The sequence below is a fragment of the Psammomys obesus genome, unplaced genomic scaffold, assembly GCF_907164565.1.
Source record: "Psammomys obesus unplaced genomic scaffold, mPsaObe1.curated_primary_1811, whole genome shotgun sequence".
NCBI lineage: Eukaryota > Metazoa > Chordata > Mammalia > Rodentia > Muridae > Psammomys > Psammomys obesus.
In genome coordinates this window covers 37,993,281-38,013,471 of record NW_026596034.1, presented here as the reverse complement: position 1 = coordinate 38,013,471, position 20,191 = coordinate 37,993,281, and the positions used below count along the sequence as shown (strand labels likewise).

At 43.2% G+C, this 20,191-nt stretch overlaps 1 protein-coding gene across 2 annotated transcripts in view; it reads left to right on the top strand.

Moving 5' to 3' along the window:
• Positions 1–20,191, top strand: part of Ankrd11 (ankyrin repeat domain containing 11) — a 175,770-nt gene continuing 155,579 nt past the window's right edge. Inside the window, exon 1 of one of the 2 annotated variants that reach the window (XM_055621549.1) lies at positions 1–64. The gene's annotated coding sequence lies outside the window, so the exon portion shown is untranslated. The remainder of the gene's footprint in view (positions 65–20,191) is intronic. The other variant, XM_055621550.1, reaches the window with a different exon arrangement.

The window sequence follows — 20,191 nt, the reverse complement described above, 5'->3', positions numbered from 1 at the left end:
TGCATGGGCAGCGCCCGCGCCCCGCCGCCGTTCCGCCGCGGAGCCGCGTCCCCCTCGGAGCCGGGTGAGAGGCGCGGAGGAGCCGGGGGTGGTGGTCGGTGCGGGCGTCGGGCGTTCCCGCGGCCTTGCGGCCTGCAGGCCTCCTCCGCTGCCCGACGCCGCGGGTGCCCCGGGGCGGGCCGGGCGCCGCGAGAGGCCGGTCGACGGGCCGCGGGGGTCCTGCGAGCGGCCCTGAGGGGCCCAGGGCGGGCTCGGAGGCGAGCCTCGGGGCGCCCCGGGAGTCGGGCGGCCGGGAGGCGCCGCGGAAGGGCTCCGGGGCGGGCCGCGGAGGCCGTGAGGACCGAGGGCGGGTCGAGGGCGGGCCTCGGCCGAGGGGCGACGGCGGGTCGGTGGGTCCCGGGTCGCTGCGAGGCCGCCGGCGGGCTCCCGGGGGTCCCTGGGGTCTGCGGTGGCGCGGGCCGCCGACCTCCGACCCTCGGGAGGGGCGCCGTCGCCGGGCGGGTGGTAGTTGTTATTCCCAGCGTCCCTATTATTATCGTGTTTTGAAATGGGAGCAGGCGGCCCTCGGGCTGCGAGCCGAGCCGGAGGGGGCGGGCGAGCCGGGGACCTGGAGCTGTGGGGTGCGGAGGCGCGCAGGCCCGAGCGGGGGCAGGAATGCGGGGCGGCGGGGGGCGTCTGGGGGAGGGGAAGGCGGGACTGGGGGCGAGTGGGAGGAAAGCGGTGTAGGCGACGGCTGCAGGAGCAGCCCTTGGCCTCAAGGAACAATGTGAGACGTTGCCTGAAATGTTAATTTCCGTTCCTCATTTCATCATCCCCTGGCAAGGCGGTAGCTGCGTGTGTGTGTGTGTGTGTGTGTGTGTGCGCTCGCGCGCGCGCGCGTGTATACGTGTGTGCAGGGTTGGTCCTGCCACATGGATCCAGCCCCCTCACAGACGGATGTGCGGTTCAGTTCCTATGTCTGTGGCTTGGTGCGGAGTCTCATTTTTTCGTGAGGCCTTGTCTTTACCTGGTGCTCCAGTAGGGCTTTCTGTTTTTAGTACGTTTCTGGAAAGCCAGCCTAGCATAACCGCTTACAGCGGTTTTGGAAGTCTGCTGAAGGTTAAGCTGCTCCTCAGCAAGGCTGTATGCTCTGAAATCTAGTTATATGTGTATAGTGCTCATGTTTCATAGTAGTTTCTGCAGTCACGGGAAGTTTTACACCCACTGAGGAGAACTGGGTGGTTTTACAAATTTTCCGGTAGAAAAATTAGGTTTTGTGCTTATTTGTTGAGCTTTCCGTGGTCCTTTGAATACTATCCCTAACATTCCATTCAACTGAATAAAAGTGCACAATTGTTGAATGTAAAAATCTTTCTTAGGCTAGTGAGTCTTCTCTAAGGGATGAGGAGACATAATTCAGCAGAACATGTAGGTGATATGGGTTGTGGAAAACGCAATCGAAACAGTTCAGTTACTGGTGTGTGTGATCCTACTCAGTGGTATTAACGTGGATGGTTCCATGGCAAGAGTCTCCGAGAATAGTACTTGTTGCCCCGAGACCTTTATTTCTTATTTTGAACATTGGCTGCTTTGAGGAGCTAGAGTTCTGTTTGTGTCTTTTGAAATGATTGCAAATACTCCTATGTCACTTTGCAACTATACTTAAAACGGAAAAATGCCTTGCTTAACTTTGATTGTGACCCTTGAATTGGATCTCCATATAGCTGGTGTTTCCTCCCCCACACTCCATTCAGCTGTTGTTCTCCTTTCTGTAGTTTCACGCTTAAGAGCAGGATCTCATGTGATAGGCTGGCCATCCTGAATGGAATGGGATGGGAGGGAACAAAGGCCAAGTTGCTGTGACATTTTCTCTTCTTTGTGCTTGCTTCTTGCATTCCTTGAAAAGCAACCCAAAAGATACTGCTCAATTTGACTTCAACTTGGTTCTTTCAGGAGTGCTTTTCTTTCCGTTTCTCTTCTTGTGGTAAACGATATACAGCAATATTTACCATAAGTTCTCTAGAGTGTCCCCTAGTTTTGAATTCATTTACAGTTTTAAGTTTCTCCCAGCCTTCGAACTTGCATTTTTCTGTTAAATGTTTTTCTCTTGACTAGCCATGTTAATCATGCTGCACTATCAGAGCCTTCCATCTCGCTAAACCAGATGGGCTACTGATGACTAGTGGCCGTCATGTTAGCTATAATTACAGTGTTGATTCAGTGACAAGAAGAACTTTCTACAAATAGAGTTAAAGAAACTATGCTGTATGTATGTAAGAATATTTTTCTAGAAGCTTTGTGTGTGTGCCTTGGATACTTAAGTGCGTTTGACATATTAAAATCATGTTCATCAAGAGTAAGAGGAGGGTTATTTTGCATATTGGCAGCGAGCCCATCATCAATTAAATAACGTAATTAGAAAGCGTCAGTAAATGCTGGTTCAGAGAATAATCTGCATTTGTTGCCAAAATAAGTGTTTTGATCTGTCCATTACCCCATGTAAGTCCCTTCATCCCTCAAATGGTAAGTGTAATGGATGAGCTTCTCTTAATAGCAAGATGTTTGCTAGATAATAGGTGAAAATGATGATGCATTGCATGTCTGACCGCAAGCTGTGACAGTTTATTACTGCTGTTTAGGCAGTGCTGAGACTGAACATGGCTCTTGTGATAACTTTAAACAAAAATCGAATGAACTCAGATAACTAGGAGTTATTGTCTTGAAATGTTTTCAGTATGTGTTCTCATTTGAATTTCAAATGGAATTTCTGTCCAATTCAGCCTTCTCAGTTTTGTCTTAAAGCTATATGAAAGAGGGTGTCAGTCCTCAGCTCCGGAACTCAGGCAGTTGGATAATTGGCATGGAAAACCTTTTTAAGCTTAGGAAATGATCTGCTTTAATGACTACTTCATTAATTCCTATAGATATTTTTATTCTTAAGTGGCTTGTTTGTTTGGTGGATATTTGTGGTATCTCTTAAGCTAGATTAGAATTCAGCTTTGTAGTTCATGTCTGTTTTTGCTATTCTGTGTTTTTAAAATTATAATTTAATTATCCTGTCCAATTTTTCTTGTAGTTCATTTTTAAACACACAGAAAACATTTTTTTTTTTTTTTTCTGACAGTCTCAAGTAGTCCACACTGGCCTTAAACAACTTATGTAGCAGAAGATAACCTTGGAATTCTGATCCCCCCCCCACACCTATTGCTGGGAAATTATGGGTATGTGCCACCACCCAGGGCTCCCTGAACGATGGACAAGAGCTCTACGAGTTAGCTACATACTCAACCCCTCAAACAGTATTTTTTAAAATATGATAGAACTACAGATTCTGTTTTTATGATAAGCATCAAAATGATTATTATGAGCAGGTATATGCTTTCGGCCTGGGGTTAGGAGAATTAAGAGTTCAAGGTCATGGTTGGTTCCATAGCATGTTACAGGCTAGCCTGAAGTACTATAGATTTTGTCTCAGAAAACCCAAACTAGGGCTAGTGAGATGGCCCAGTCGGTAAAGTGCTTGCTGCCAACCCTGGTGACCCGTCCTGCGTGTTAGAAAGAACTGATTGCCTTAAGTTCTTTGGTTTTTGCATGCATTCAGTGGCACAGGCCCACAAAATAGATACACATTCAAAAAAACCGAGACCACCCAAACCCTTAACTCCGCCCCCCACCCCCAACAAAACAAAACCCAGCAACAACAAAAAAAGATACAACCCACTCTGACCTGATTGATTGATTGGTTTTTTTGAGCCAGGGTTTCTCTGTGTAGCCTTGGCTGTAACCTGGATTCAATTTGTAGACCAGGCTGGTCTCCAACTCACAGAGATAGGTTTGCCTCTGCCTTCCCGATTGCTGGGATTACAGGTGTGGGCCACTGCTCCCAGCTCCCAACTCTGTTTCTATGACAAGGTTCTGTTGAGATTCTTGGTACATTCTAGCTAGGTACCATGGCCTCTAGATTGGACCTCATGCCCTTTACTTGGCCTTTGGCTTTCTGATGTGCTTGTCTGCTGATAAGTAGCATGGATTAGAGTCTCATAGTACTATCTATTGTGTTTTAGTTCAGTGTTACTTCTCTTAATGAGACATCTTCTTTCTCTCTCTCTCTCTTTTAAGTAAAAATGATGTATTTATTTTATGTGCTTAGTGTTTTGCTTGTATGTATGTATGTCTGTGTGAGAATGTCAGATTCCCTGGAACTGGAGTTAGAGACAGTTGTGAGCTGCCGTGTGAGTGGTGGGAATTGAACCCTGATCCTATCTGGAAGACCAGATAGTGCTCTTCACTGATGAGCCATATCTCCAGTCCCTTTTCTTTTTGTTTAAAGACAAGGTCTCAAGTATATTCATATGGTATTAACTGTAGCAGAGAATGACCTTGAATTTCTGATCTTCCTGCTTCCGGGGTCACTGGTATACACTGCCACACCCTGTTTATTCCATGCTGGAGACTGAGCCCAGGGCTGGTTGCAAGCTGTGGAAGCAGTTTCCTGGTTGGGCTGGATCCCTATGTCCTCCCATTCTACCCCCATCTTCTCTCTCTCTTAAAGACAGGGTCTATCCTTCTCCCCTAACAGGGTTTCATTTATTTATTTTTGTAGTAGCCAAGGATCCTTGAATTCTGGCTCATTCTGTCTCTGCTATCCAAGTAGTGAGAGATACTAGGTCTGGTTGTTACTGAAATTTCTTAAACAGAACCCCTGAGGAAAGCGTTCCAGTCACTTTGTTGTAACCACATAGAACTTAACACAAATACAATTTATCAATTATGTAATATTTGGTTCGATGTGTTCTCCCTGTCTTTTTCCCCACTCCAAAAATAAAGTTGTATGTGTTAATGAAACTAGGCAATGATTTCACTGGTAACATTGGCCCACCCCTGGGGGTTACAGGAGATAACAGACTTAGTTCAAGAAGTAATGAACCTCTTCAAAGCAGCAGTTCTCCATCTGTGGGTTACGACCCCTTTGGGGGTTGGTTTCACAGGGGTTGCTTAAGACCATTGGAAAACACAGATTTTTTTTAACACTACAATTCATAACAGTAGCAAAATTACAGTTATGAAGTATCAACAAAAAATAATTTTATGGGAGCCGGGTGTGATGGTGTATGCCATTAATCCCAGCACTTGGGAGGCAGATGAAGGTGGATCTCTGAGTTTAATTTGAGGCCAATTTGGTCTATAGATTGAGTTCAGGACAGCCATAGCTTTGTTACACAGAGAAACTCTGTCTCAAAAAACCAAAAAAAGAAAAAAAAAATTTATGGATGGGGATCACCTCAACATGAGGAGCTGTCTTACAGGGTCAGCATTAAGATTGAGAACCACTGCATGGAAGTATATGAATAAGACAGGGGGAATTGATTGGCTGGGAATTCTACTATGTGCTTTTCAGCTGCTTCCCCATTTGTCTTTACACACATTTGCCTTTGTAGTTTAGCTGAAGGTGTAGCGCATGGCTTTTACAATTGGTATAGAATAAGAGAAAGATGATGAAGGGGAAGGTTAACTTTTTGTGGGAAGAAAATGCTTTCTGTGAAAAAAAAAAATAGTAGGACTTTCTGGCCAAAGGAAAAATCTACAAGCAGTTTCTACTCTTAATTTCCACACCCTTCCTGTGTGGTCCCAGTGTTGTGGCTTGGTGGAGGCCAGACTGTGTGTGAAGTTTGCTGTTGCTGCTCAGGGAAAGGAAGTGTTTACCTGTGGTGAGCACCTTCTCCCTAAAGGCACTATGAACAGTGGCTTACTGTCATAGTGGGGGCCTGTCAGAGGTTTAGCATTTTATAGAATAAGCTCTTTGGGCCCTGCGTGGTGTTGAGCACCTTTAGTCTCAGTAGGAGAATATTTGAGTTCCTGGCCAGCCCAGTCTACAGAGTCACAGGCCATCCAGACCCACACAGTGAGGCCCTAATTCAGTACAAGCAAGTGCACAAATACTGCTCTCCCTGAAGCTTTTTGGAGAGAACTATATCAAAGCAGAGTTTCATGTTTTTGTTTTCCCTTGTAGGCTCAGGTTTTTTCTTTTTTGAGACTAGGTCTCATGTAGCTCAGGGTGGCCCCTGGCTCCTCATCCTCTAGCTCTGGAATGTTGGAATTACAGGTGTACTCTGCCATGTAGAGCCTTAAGTTAGTTTGTGTGTATGTATTATGTATTTGTCTGTTTCTCCATATATGTATGTATGCACACATATAATTAATCTATTTTTATTATCTGTATATGCATGTTTTGTCTGCATATATGTTTTCCTGCCATTACTGGGGCTCATGGCGGTCAGAAGAAGGTGTCACGTATATCTTCAGGAACTTAAGTCACGGACAGTTGTAAACTACCATTTGGGCACTGGGAACTGAACTTGAGTTTTTGGCTAAGAGCAGTAAATGTTCTTAACTGAGCCATTATTTCTGCCCTAGGCTCATAGTCTTATAATTTCTAAATTTTAAAATAGGGACTGGGTACTGGGATGTATCTCTGTAGCACATCACCCTGCTTTACCTGTCACCCAGTCCCCAGCCCATCTATCCTTTCCATGTATCTATCTGAGACGGGTTCTCTGTGTAGTAGTCTGGCTGACCTTGAACTCACTCCATAGATCAGGCTGGGCTCAAACTCAGAGATCCACCTGCTGCCACCTCCTGAGCCCTGGGATTAAAGGTGTGTGCCATCACTACCCTGTAGCAAAAGTTTTTCTGTTTTTATTATTTAAGATCTTGTTTCTGTGTAATTAGGCTGATCTCAGACTTGTGATTGTCTTGCCTCAGCTCTCTGAAGGGTTGAATTACAGATATGTACTAAGACATTAGGGAAGCAGTTTGTTTTTGAAAAGAATATTATGTTTGAGAGTTCTTGGTTTTGGTAAGTGGGCTGGGTTTGTTTGGTTTAATCATGGAGTAGGAGGGGACAGTTGGCTCTGGTTTGAGCCATTTAGACGCAGTTTTGGATTTGATAAATCCAGTTCTATAGCTGACCCTGTGAGTAAAGAATTAAGTGGGTTCTTAGTATGAAAACAGAGGCTGAAAATCTTGTTAACAGTCAAGGCAGTTTGGTGACTCTACTCTTCTAAGCTTCAGGTTGTGGTGCTCTAGGATAGAGATCTATTTGGGGACAGGTGCTGTTGCAAAGGCATTGCCTTCACTGGCTGCCTTAGGCCAAGCCTTAAGCTTCTAGTCATGTCCTGGCATCATTGTAGTAAATTTCCACTTGTAAAGCCATCATGTACACAAGAAAAATTTGGCTTTTTATTTAAGAAAACAAACATTTTGACTTTTTTTTTTTTTAATTTTTTTATTTTTAGACAGGTTTCTCTGTGTAGCCCTGGCTGTCCTGAAACTCACTCTGCAGACCAGGCTGGCTTCAAACTCAGATCCACCTGTCTCTGCTTTCTGAGTGCTGGGATTAAAGGTGTGTGCCACCCACCTGGCTCATTGAGATTTTTTTTTTTTAAATTTCAAGGTTAAGTAAGATTGCACAAAATATTTCCCCTCATTCCTTACTTAAATTTGAAAAATGGTCTTGGGTTGAGGAGTGTAGCTTAGTGTAGCTTGTCTGGTCTTTATGGCTACGTGCTCCATCCTCTACTCCCTCCTGCGGTGTTCGTTTTTAAAGCTCTGTTGGGTGTTTAGGCTTCTACCTCTTTTCCACCAATCCCCAACCCTAGTAGGAGAGAGAGAGGTTAGTGGGGAGAGGGAACATAGACGCCTTTACTTCTCCCAGCTGTTTAGGGTTGAGGGGTCTTTGGGGGATCTATCAATTTCAGTCCACAGCGGATGCAGCCAGCAGTCTCCTCCAGGCCCCTGTACCCCAAAGGCGCTTCTCTGTCTGTCTGCACCAAACTGCCACATGAACAACATGCCACGCCACACTTTCTGGGCTCTCAAATTTATATCTGTGCCGCAGGTGCAGGCCTTACCAGCTGGCAAAAGCCCCGCCCCGCCCCACACGAGACAGTTATCAGCTATGGACAAACTAAAGCCCAAAGTAAAATTCTACACTTGTAATTAAAACAAGAGCATATTCACATAACTGAGGTTACAAAGAAACCTAAAACTTTCATTATACCTTTCTTTCTCCCAAAAAGTGATGTTAGAATAGGTAATGGTGAAATTTAATTTGTAAATGTTTAATAACTGTGATGCCGATTTTTATCTAAAACACAGCAAACATCTTCTTTTTTTTTTTTTTTTTTCTCTAAAGCAGAAAGAGAAATACTGAGGAACTTTACTTCTTATTCTTAAATTGTTACTACTTGGGCTGGAGAGATGGTTAAGAGCATTGGCTGCGCATACAGAAAACTCACGTTCCTTTCCCAGCATCCACATGATGGCTTACGAGCATCCATAACTGCAATGACAGGCGGTTGGATGCCCTCTTGCCTTGGAGGTCACCACATTAATACATGCAGGCAAGCCACTCATACACAAAAAATAAAAACGAATTTATTTAAAGAACAGTTATGCTGGGAGGTAGAGGCAGGTGGATCTCTGAGTTTGAAGCCAGCCTGGTCAAGAGTGACTTCCAGGACAGCCAGGGCTGTGCAGAGAAACACTGTCTCACTGCCACTTCACACACAAAAAAGAGTTGTTAGTTTTCCATTATCTTTCTGAGTATAGCTGAGGGTCTTGTGCACACTGCACAAGTTTGCTACCACTGAGTTGCACTCCCAGCCCTTTTCACCGTGTCTAATGTGGTTTTTACATCCTGTAGAACAGGAAATAAAAGACCGAAAAAAAAAGTCCCCAAAGCAACACTTTTGAAAGAATTAACTTAAAAAATTATCACTGGAGGTAAAAACACCAGCTGTTCTGGCAGAGGACCCATGTTTGATTCGCAGCACCTATGTTGTGGCTCACAGCTGTCTGTAACTCCAGTTCAAGGGGATCTGATGCTCTTTGGTCTCTCCACAGATGTGTGTCTAGGCATCAGGCACACACCTGGTGTGCACAGACTTACATGCAGGCAAAACAGTCATATATAAAGATTTCTTTATGTATATGGGTGTTTTGTCTGCATGTACATTTACACACCAGAAGAGGGTATCAGATCTCTGAGACTACAGTTATACAGTTGTGGTGTCTATCTACAGTACCCAATGGATACTGGAAATTGAATTCAGAACCTCTGGAAAAATAGCTAGTGCTCTTAAATGTGTAAGAAGTCACTAAAGCTGGCCAGCTAAAGGATGTGCAGAACAGGAAAAAACCTTTCTGGTTGGTTACAGAGAAGAAACTTGAACCTTTAGGAGCCTGAAAAATATATTGACAACTTGCATTGTTATTACTCTGTAACCTTTCTTATTTTGTGAGGATTGTATGTTTATTCCCCTGAGCCCCCCCCCCTTTTTTTTTTTTTGGTGTGTTTGTTGGGGGGAGTGGTTTGACACTGGGTCTTACTGGCCTGGAACTTGCAGTGTGGCTTTGAACTCACTGGCTGCCTCTGTCTTATGCCCTTTAGAGCTTAATAAATGTACCAGTGGTATGCTTTTTGTTTGTTTGTTTGTTTTTGGTGGTTCTGGGCCACCAATTTTTAATTATATGTATGTGATGTGTAGTTAATAGTGGTTGTGAACCATCTTACATGGGTGCTGGGATTACAGTATATGTTCTTTTTAATTTTTGGAGACAGGTTTTTCTTATCTGTCTCTATCTTTGGTTGAACTCTGGGCATGGTAGGTAAGCATTTTACCCCTGATCTACATCTCCTAGCCCTCTAGTTCTTCCTCTTTCCCTTTTATTTGTATTTTGAAGCATTGTCTCTATGTATCCCAGACTGGCTTCGAAAACTGCAATTGTAGATGGCCTTGAAATCCTTGATCCTCCAGCCTACCCTGACTTCATAGACATTCACTGCCATAACTAGTTTATGCAGTACTGGGAATTGAACCAAGGACATCATGCCTGCTAGGAAAACACTTGGCTAACTGACCAACTAAGTTACAGCTCAGCCCCACGTAAACTTTTTTTCTGAGACAGGCGCTCTTACCGTCGCTCTGGCTGTCCTGGAACTCACTATGTAGGTTAGGCTGAAACTCATAGAGACACACCTTTCTTAAGGAACAAGGGTTTATTTATTTTATCTGGTTCCAGAAATGGTGCCATGGTGGCAGCTAAGGCACTAATGGCATGACTGCACTGCAGCTGGGAGCAGACAGTCCATACACTGTAAGGAGAGAGATGGAAAAACAGGAAGTGAGTGGCTGAGTTTGTAGATTCTGACAGTCTGTCTCTAGTGACATACTTCCTTCAGCAAGGTTAGACCTGCTAAAGGTTCCATAGCCTTCCCAAACAGCATTTCCGACTTGTAGTGTCAATTCTGGAATTTTTTTTTTAAACAGAAAGGCATTTAAAGGTGGTGCACGCCTGTAATCCCAGCACTCAGGGAGGCAGAGGCTGATGGATCTAGCTCTATGAGTTTAAGGCCAGCCTGGTCTACAAAGTGAGTTCAGGATAGCCAAGGCTACACAGAGACCCTGTCTCTAAAAACCAAGAAAACCAAAACAAACAAGCAAAAAACAAAACCAAAACCAAACCACTCACATAAATGCCATGGGAATATGTTTCTATTTTAATCCCAGGTGTGGGATATGGGGCTGCTCCACAGCAGCTGACTGTGATTTTGCAAGCTTCAGATAGCTTCTGCAGTTGTGTGACATTTGGAATTCTGGGGACTTTTCAGAGGATATATAAATGCTGAGAGCCCCAACAGGCAAAGTTGGTGGTTCAGGGTGGTTTGTTAAAGTAGTTGTGTGTAAAGAAGAAATTAGATATCCTGACTTTGAAGATCAAACTTGCCCCAAGGGACTTGATGCTCCTAATCATCAGAAAGTAGTCTAATGATAATGGCCCCCCTTTCCAACCCCTGGCTTTATTCAGGGATTTCCCTTCCCTCTTTATCCTTTTTCCCCCCTCTCTTATCTAGTGTTAGGGGTCTGGAAGGGGGGAAGAAAAGGGATGGAGAAAGGTAGAAGAAAGAACCCACAAAGTACCAAAAGCCACCTACACTAACTGAGAACTACGTGTTCAAATTCATGCACCTATGAAAAACATTGCTCATTTAAACTCCCACAAAGTCTGTTGTTTCAATGGTTTGATGGTGAAAATGTCTCGTTAGAATATACTCATTTCTGCCAGATGGTTTATAGTCCTCCATCCTAAAAGCCAGCAGTAGCATATCTGTAGCACTGATCTTTTGTCCCCTTTCCCTTTATTACTATGTGTATTTGTGTGAGGTGTGTGAGGTGAGGTCAGAGTTGAGTCATTTCTCTCCTACTGTAGGTTCTGGAGAATCAACTGAGGTCATCAGGCTTGTGTGAGCCTTTCACTGACCTTTGATTTTGGACCTAGCTGGATACTCCATGGTCTTCCTCTACAACGGACAAGTGACCTTAATTTCTTACTCAGCATAAGCTAAAGGGAATAGAGCAGTAACTAGATGCTATTTGTTTTGTGCCTACCGTATGTCACACCTCACTGTGCTTGTAGATGCTTGGCATATAGGCTTGGATAGCTCTGGTCTCCTCTGATTTACATTCTGGAGGGAGAATGGGGCAGCTCACTTCAGAAGAGGAAACAGGATTGTTCAGGAAAGTGACAGGTGGAGGTCAGAGAAGCCTCAAAGTTGGCAGACAGGGCCTCACATGTATTTTAGCAGAAGTTTTAATATTAGGAGTTATTATTTGTGTCCAAGACAGTAGGAAGGGAATTAGAAACTTTTTCTATTTGCCCTGAAAAAGTTTTAATAAGTCAGTAAAAAAAAGTAAGCCAAGACAGTAGAGAGCGAGGTAGAGGCTTTGGGTAGTTGCAGAATCTTAAGGCCCTATAAAGGACGAGTAGAGTCCCTGTGTGTTCAGACCCTGGGTGAATTCACTTTGGGTTTGGTTTTGTTTTCTGCCTCCTGTATTTTCTTTCTGTTCATGTCAGTACATAGGTAATTAATATTTGCTGGAAAGAGATTGGTCTTTGAAGGTCTGCTTTTCAAAAAGTTTGTATGAGCCTGAGAAAATGTTAATATCTGGCAGGACATAGTATTTTCTCTAAGAAACCTTTAATATATTTACTCTAGATCAGATTTAATAGTTAGCATTCTTTGGTTACCTCATGTCAGTAGGAGGTAGTTCTACCCTGATTGTGAACTTTGCCCTGTTGTCACCTTTGTGCAGGGCTAAAGTGAGAGTCTGTAATTTAGGAGTCTGGTTGGTGGGTGACCTGAGTCTTGCTTAGCATAATTGCAGGTGAAGAAATAAAGGAGAACAGAAACACAAGGAAGATCTGAGAGGATTGGACACCTGAAACCATGAGCAGTATTGAAACATTGGGTAATACTGAACCCTGTATTTGCTATGTGCTTTCTGATTTCTCCTAGCACCAAAAGGCAGTACTTTATGGCTCTGATAATGTCGGATGACTAGAGTTGCTTTTGGGGTTTTGGGCATCGATAAGAGTTCTTTTGAGATACCTCTCACTATGTAGCCTTAGCTAGTCTGGAACTTGCTATGTAGACCAGGCTGTCCTCTAACTCATATGTATCCACCCTTTTCTGCCTCTCAAGTGCTAGAATTGAAAGGCAAGTGCCAGCTCCCTCTATGTCCAGCCACGTAAGAGTTTTGAAACAGCTCTGTGGTTCACAAGCACAGTGAGCACCGCTGATACTCAGGTGACAGGCAGAGCCAGGCTGGTTTAGTTCCTAGGCTGCTGGGTAGGTAGGAACAGCTTGTCCATTTTTATTTTATCAAGACAGGGTTTTCTTTTTTTTTCAAGACAGGGTTTTCTTTTTCTTTTTCTTTTTTTTCAAGACAGGGTTTCTCTGTGTAGCCCTGGCTGTCGTGGATTCACTTTGTGGACTAGGCTGGCCTGGAACTCACAGCAGTTTGCCTGCCTCTGCCTCCTGAGTGCTGGTATTACAGGCGTGTGCCACTGTGCTCTACTTGTTTCCTCTTTTAAAAAATTTATTTATTCACTTATTTTTTTATTTATTCATTCATTCATTCATTCATTCATTCATTCATTCATTTATTTATTTTTAAAGACAGTTTCCACTGTAACTCTGACTGCCCTGGAAACCAGGCTTGCATGGAACTCAGAGGTCTGTCTGCCTGTTTCTGTCTCCAAGATGCTGAGATTAAAGATGGAAGTACTTTGCCCAGCTAGCAGTGTATATTTTATTTTAAAAATAAAACATTTATTTTGCCTCATGATTATGAAGGCTTTTTCTGCACATATGAATGTGCCAGTGTGTGTGCTTGTTGTCCAGGGAGGTCAGAAAAGGGCGTTGGGTCCCACGGTACTGGAGTTAGGGGTGGTTGTGAGCCCCTCATGGGTGCTTAAACGGAACTTAGGTCCTCTTTCAGTAGTAGCAAGTGTTAACTAGTGAACCATTTCAAACTGTAGTTTTTTTTTTTTTTTTTTTTTCCTGGAATATTCCATGTTATACTTTATGGAAAGTAAATGTGGCAGCTTGACATTGCTGCGGGATTCCAGGTGCTCTTGAAGGGGCTGTGGGGTGCACTCAGGTCTTTATTTTTATGTAAAGCCTTTCTTAGAACTGTCCCTTTGTCAACCTGGTTGCTTTTTTTTCAGAGGGAGTTTGCTTTTTGCTGTTTATGTCCCTGTCACAGCTGCTACTCTAGTGCTGCTGCCTTACTCTCTTGACTGGACTGGATCTAGAAACTCCTGAGTCCTGTTGGGGACAAGGTGGTGGTTGCCCTTGTGAAACAAGAGCCTTGATACAGTGGGAATGGACAAAGGAAGGGCCCCCGGAGGCAAGCTGTCCTGCTTGGCCTTTTTTTTTTTTGCCTGACCCAGGCAAGGCTGGCTCATTTTTCTTGCTCAAGACTGCTTTTGAGGGCTATGTTTTCAGTGAGGGAAACTAAATAAAAAATGTGTTGAGACCAGCCAGCTTATGAAAGCTGTTTGAAGTGTTCGTAGCTGGGGCTGAAGTCAGTCCTTCCTGGGCTGATGTGGTGAAAGGAGTGACCTGCTTTATCTTCAGACTCTGAGACCAGAGTTGTCTAAGGTCTAAGAAGTTATGGGGCATTAAATGAGAGATTCAGGGAGCTGGATGTTTAATACTGTCCTACCAAGCTTTAATTTTGAAAAAGGAACCTCTTACTGGGGGAAACTCAAAGGTAGGTTGTGGTTGTGAAATGGGAGTGGTGAGATTAGTAGCAGCTGGAATAATATATTGTTAATATGTTTCCTTTGCAAATAGGCCAGCATTTGGCTGTTACTTCCAGCTCACATTTACATTAGAAGTGACTTATCCAAGCTGGGTATAATGGTTATGCTGCACCTACTACCTGCTTTATTATTGAGCTACAAACAACCTCAGCCTTTTATTTTGAATTAGGGTCTTATCTACTAAAATGCCCAGGGAGACCATGAGCTTCTGAACCATAGGCCTACACTAACATAACTAGCCTGATACTGATTGATTCCTGTTCCTGAGTAGATTTAATTATTTTTGCTTGCTTGTTTGTTTATTGGTTTTTCGAGACAGGGTTTCTCCGTGTAGCCTTGGCTGTCCTGGAACTCCTTCTGTAGACTTAGGCTGGCTTGGAACTCCACATGCCTTGCCACCTGAGTGCTGGGGTTAAAGTTGACAAACTAAATTTGTGCAGAGTCTTCAGGGCTGATTAATCTAGGGAAATAACTTTAGGTCTTTTATAATTACCTTCAGCTGTTTTATTTTATTTATTTTTTTTAAAGATTTATTTATTGTATATACAGTGTTCTGTCTGCATGTACACCTGCATGTCAGAAGAGGGCATCAGGTCTCAATATAGATGGTTGTGAGCCACCATGTGTTTGCTGGGAACTGAACTCATGACCTCTGAAAGAGCAGCCAGTGCTCTTAACCTCTGAGCCATCTCTCCAGCCAGTTTTATTTTTTATTTATTTTATTTTTTGGTTTTTCAACACAGGGTTTCTCTGTGTAATAGCCCTGGCTTTCCTGGACTAGCTTTGTAGACCAGGCTGGCTTCAAACTCACGAAGCTCCTGCCTGCCTCTGCCCACAAAGTGATGAGATTAAAGGCATGTACTATCATGCCTTTATTATAAGTTTTATTATAACTTGTTCCTAAGCTTTGAGATATTTTTATATCTGACCTCATTGACCTCATTTTACAGTAGGCAGATCTCCTTGTATTAATGTTCTAGTGCTGTTACCTTTTTTCTGAGTGAATTACCTGTCACTCCAAGACTGGTTTTCAGGGGACTTGGCAGTGATGAGGCTGCTGCCCTGGGAACAAGGGGGACCCACTGGGACCCCCACTGTACATATAATTAGCAAAGGTTGTATGGCCGTTTGGTGTTTAAATAACTGATAGTCCAGAGAACTTGTGTATGGCCTCATTCTTAAATCTTTGTAACAGTCAAGATTTCATTCTGTTGAGTACCAGCTTGTTGGCACATAATCTCATTCCAGGGCTTGAGAGATTGAGTAAGGAGAATTGGGAATTCTAGACTAGCTTGGGCTGCAGAATGGGACCTTTTTTTTTTTTTTTTTTTTTTATTCCTTTGTTTGAATAGATTGAACACTTCAGAGTAATTGATTTTAGATGTATTTATTTTATTTTCTGGGGATAAGTGTTTATGTATGTATTTATGTATGTGCATTTATGTATGTGCACCACATGTGTACCTGGTGCCTAAGGAAGTCAGATCAGAAAAGGGTGTCAGATCCCCTAGAGCAGATGGTGTTGAACCACCCTAAGGATATAGGTAGCCAGACCTAGATTCTCTGAAGAGCAACAAGTACTCTTAATATCTGGGCCACCTCTCTGATTCCTTTAGTTTATTTTTAATTAGTTTTTTGTTTTGCTTTGTTTTTGGCCTCAGACTCAAAGATCTCCCTGCCTCTGCCTCTCTAGTGCTGGGATTCAAGGCACATCCCTTCACCCCAAGTAGTTATACTTTGAGACAGCATCGCAGAGTAACTCAGACTGGTCTTTCCTTAAATATCTCATTTTCCTAAGTGCTTGAATTGCAGGAGCCTATCAGTATACCTGGTTAGGCGGTGTTGGAGACAGAATCTAGAGTTTCACGCTTGCTAGGTAAGATGCTAGGTAAGAACTATCAGCTGAGCTATACGTAGTCCTTGTTTTTGTTGTTTTCAGACAGTTTCACTTTGAAGTTAAGGCTGGCCTTGAACTCACTACATACCTCTCAGGCTGCCCTTAGGATTGTTCCAGTTCTCCTTACACAGTTTCCCCAAATGCTGCATAATAGCAGTCATCCACCATACTCTGCTGAAGCCCTTTCTGTTAAAAAACCAAAACCAAAACCAAGCAAAGTCTCGTATTGTTGAGATACATGCTTCTTTGATGTTAAGAGATACGATAGTAAGCACAAACAGTTGTTTATGTCAGGTTTAACATGGCTAACACAGCTAGAGGCTGCAGTTGTAAGTGATGCCACCAGAATGGCAGAGAGCTCCTTTATACCAGGGAAAGTTGGAAAGGATGTGGAGTGAAGAGCACTGGTTTTAGCCATCAGGGAGCAGCTTTGTGCCCTGTTTTTGCAAGCAGAGCATTCAGGTTGTTTTGGGGGCATCCTTTGATGTGATCTTTCTTATGGGAGTGTGGGGCTAACCCAGGTGGGCTGGGGGTGGGGTGCAGTATCCCAGGTTTGACACAGAGATGTCAGGGTTGTTAGAAAAGTTGGGTTTGTTTTCTTTGGACTAAAGTGCCCCCCCCTCCAAAAAAAAAAGAAAAGTCTCAACAGTATAGTTTTAGTTATCTTATAGTATTTTTCTATCTTTCCTTTTTATTTTTGCATTTAGGGTGTATGCTAGGATTATAGTTTATATGTGAATTCCTGTTTCTTTGAAGGCCACAGGAAGGCGATGGCCCTGCAATCTTAAGTTTAGGGAGACAGAGACAGGAAGATTGAGCGTTAGGGGCTATCCCAGTATACCAATCCAGAGCCTGGATATCGAATGACCTGTCACACAACCCCCAAGCCCAAACCATAATGTTTCTCTCTCTGGTTTGCTCTGGCTGTCCATGAAGTATCTGTGTGTGTGCTGCTTCTCATGTTCAGTAGCGGCTGTGTTTGGCTTTTGTGGCTGCCCTTCCTCTTTTGAGACAGGTTTTCACGTACCCCAGTCTAGTTTGGAACTTGATAATTTAATATGTAGTAGAGGTTGGCCTTGAACCTCCCAAGTGCTAGGATTAGAAGGAGGTGCTTCCATGCTCTGTTCTGTCTCCCTCCTTCCTTCTCCCGATTCTTTCGCTTCTGCCCTCTTTCTTGACGCTTCTCTGTTCCCTACCCCTTTCTTTCCTCATGGTTTTCTAGCTGTACTGAATTTGAGACAGGGGGCTCCTCTGCCTCCCCAGTGTTAGGTTTATTGGTGGGTGCCAACACACCTGGTTTGGCCCTTGTGTAGTATTGCTACTTCTTGCTTGCTTTTTAACTTTCATTTAAGGTGAGATTCAGTTTATAAATTCACTTTATAAATATGAAATAGAAAATCAGCTTATTAATTTTCACAATAAGCCAGTGTTTTATTTTCTTTATCCCCCCTCCCCCCAAGACAGGGTTTCTCTGTGTATCCCTGGTTGTCCTGGAACTCACTCTGTAGACCAGGCTGGCCTCAAACTCACAGAGATCTGCTTGCTTCTGCCTCCTCTGAGTGCTAGGATTAAAAATGTGTACCACTACCACCTAGTTTTCTTTTTGTTGATTTTAAAAACTTATCTTTCAAAGACATAGTAAACGAAGGATACATGTCAAGAAACAGTATTAATTTTAATGTTTGTCAGTACTATTAAATGTTTTAACAACTCTTGCTGTAACTTGCTTCCTATCATATCCAGACATGTCCATTACCAGCACTCTGAAAATTTGAAGAAACAAAACATATGTACTTTGAGGGCAGAGATTGTCTCTGACATCTCAGCAAGGTCAGATTTCAAGTGGAGAATCCATGATTGTGGCCCGGGTGAAGCATACTAGTTCCATATTCTTTTTTATTTTTATTTTTATTTTTTTAAGATTTATTTATTATTTATACCGTGTTCTGCCATACACACCAGAAGAGGTCACCAGATCTCACTAGTTATGAGCCACCATGTGGTTGCTGGGAATTGAACTCAGAACCTTTGGAAGAACAACCATTGTTCTTATTCTGAGCCATCTCTCCAGCCCTAGTTCCATATTCTGAAAGCACAGACCTGTCTTTCAGTGAAACTATCTTTATATACACTGGGACTAGCAGGGTTGTTTCTCAAACAGCCTAGAAGGTCCCCTCCAGCTACTTTTTGTACCTCTTGATACCTCACCCCCCTCAAAGATTTATTATGTATACAATATTCTGCCTGCATGTGTGACAGCACCCCAACAGAGGGCACCAGATCTCATTATAGATGGTTGTGAGCCACTATATGTTTGCTGGGAACTGAACTCGGGTCCTTTGGAAGAGCAGCCAGTGCTCTTAACCTCTGAGCCATCTCTCCAGCCTAGCCTCCCCCCAACTGTTCAGTTTATTGGCATTAAGTACATTCACTTGTACTTACACATATGAACTGGTTATTAGTAGGTTGTTAATTTGCTGGTGTATAATTTATTGTCTTTAGAAAGTTTTTTGGGAGTCCTTGAAGTTTTTTTAGTTACAATTTTTTAAAATTACATTTAATGTTGCACACTTGTATATGGAGTTTGGAGGACACTTCTGTGAGTTTTTATCTTGAGGACCCCTAGGACTGACTTCAGGCTGGCAGGCTTAGCGTCAGTTGCTGAGCCATCTCTCTGGGTCTGAAAAATGACATTTTGATGGTAGCCACATACTTTTTTTTTTTCAAGTTTGAAATTGTTTTAAAAATTTTATTCTTTACAGTTTATTCACTTTGTATCCTAGCTGTAGCCCCCTCCTCCATCCCCTCCCAGTCCTACCCCCCTACCTCTTTTTCTCCTATGCCCTTTCCCCAGTCCTCCTCCCTTCTATCTGACCCTAGCCTGTCCGGTGTCATCAGGACTGGCTGCATTGTCCTCTGCAGCCAGATACTTGTAAGTGCTATAGCAAGATAGACATGAGCAGAGTGCAAGGACTCAAGCTCTGACACATATTTCTCATGCACTTATTTAAAAAAAAACATTTACATTTTAGTAATAAAAATTTGAGTACTGGGGATTGAACCTGAGACCTGTGTATGCTAGGTAAGTTGTTCAACCATTGACTTATAAGCCTAGCACTCTGTTGTTTATTTCTCTTTCCTTCTCTTTCCCTCTTACATCTCCCCCTTCCCTTCTCTCTTTACTTTTTTTTGGAGACAGGGTCTCACTGTGTAGCCCAAGCTGGCCTGTAATTCTGATAAGTAGACCAGGCTGTCCTTGAACTTACAGTCCATCTGCTTCTGCCTCCCATGTTCTGGGAGATTCCTGGTCTTGGAGCCTGGTGGTGATGGCACACTCCTTTAATTCTAGCACCCAAAAGGCAGATCTCTGTGAGTTCAAGGCCAGCCTGGTCTACAGAGTGAGTTCCAGGACAGACAGGGCTACACAGAGAAACCTTGTCTTGAGAAACCAAAACTAAACAAAACCCATTACCACACCCTGTCTCATACTGTTTCCTAAACACTTTCTTTGTAGATGTTCATGGAATAGGCTTCTACCTGCTACTCAACTCCTCCAAGCTTCATGTTACCTCATCTTGTATTCTAGTCTGTACATGCCTATAAATGTTTGTTACATGTTTTGTAATATTGTAAGGTGAGTGCCAGAATAATTTTGAAGCCAAGAGGATGACTTCACCTCAACTCCTGTAGTGACTCAGACAGATTAGAGGGTAGCACGGAGAGGCCTGTGGGCACTGTAGGGAATTCCAGACCGAGTTAAAAACATGTTAAGACTGAGGATGTGGCTCAGTGGTAGAGCACTTGTGTAACTTATTCAGGAGTCTAGATGCAGTTCCCAGTACCGCAAAAAACAAAACAAAACAAAACAAAACAAAACAAAAAAACTAAAAGCAAAAACCTGCTTATTATAAATCCTAAGGAATTCACTTCACTTCTGGTTTTCATATGCGTTGTTTTCTTAGGCTCACCGTAATTATAGAGGATGCTGAAGAAACTTTTTTTGTGTGGATTTGCATACATACATACCTATGTATATGCTGTGTGCGTGTTTTTGAAGTTGTTGACACAAATGGTAGATGTGCAGAAAAATGCTTTTTAAAAACCTGGTCTTGGAGCCTGGTAGTGATGACACACTCCTTTAAT